This window comes from Egretta garzetta, unplaced genomic scaffold, assembly GCF_000687185.1.
Source record: "Egretta garzetta isolate BGI_Z169 unplaced genomic scaffold, ASM68718v1 scaffold322, whole genome shotgun sequence".
Lineage (NCBI taxonomy): Eukaryota > Metazoa > Chordata > Aves > Pelecaniformes > Ardeidae > Egretta > Egretta garzetta.
In genome coordinates, this window is record NW_009259044.1 from 5231829 (window position 1) to 5232103 (window position 275).

The 275-nt window shown below is 45.8% G+C and overlaps 1 protein-coding gene across 4 annotated transcripts in view; it reads right to left on the minus strand.

Moving 5' to 3' along the window:
• Positions 1–275, minus strand: part of NTRK3 (neurotrophic receptor tyrosine kinase 3) — a 224353-nt gene that overhangs the window by 9196 nt on the left and 214882 nt on the right. The gene's annotated exons all lie outside the window — the stretch shown is intronic.

Here is a 275-nt window from a genome sequence, read left to right on the forward strand (position 1 = left end):
GCCACCAGTGGTTGGGGCCCCCGAGAGGAAACAAAGAAAAAAAAAAAAAAAAAAAAAAGAAAAAGCAACGCAAGCAAGAAGCAGGAAAAGCTTCTCTGTTTGGCTAAGTTGAGCTCTTGGAGAAAAACAAACAACAAACAAAACTGCTGTAGATCACATCTTTGTGAGTCGAAGTTTGTCAGATCAGGTTGGGGCATGTGAAGGTGGCTTCTCAGGGGCAAAGCAAAGGGCAGTATGTGCTCATTGCTGGGTCTCCAGGAGGGGAGACCCTTTCC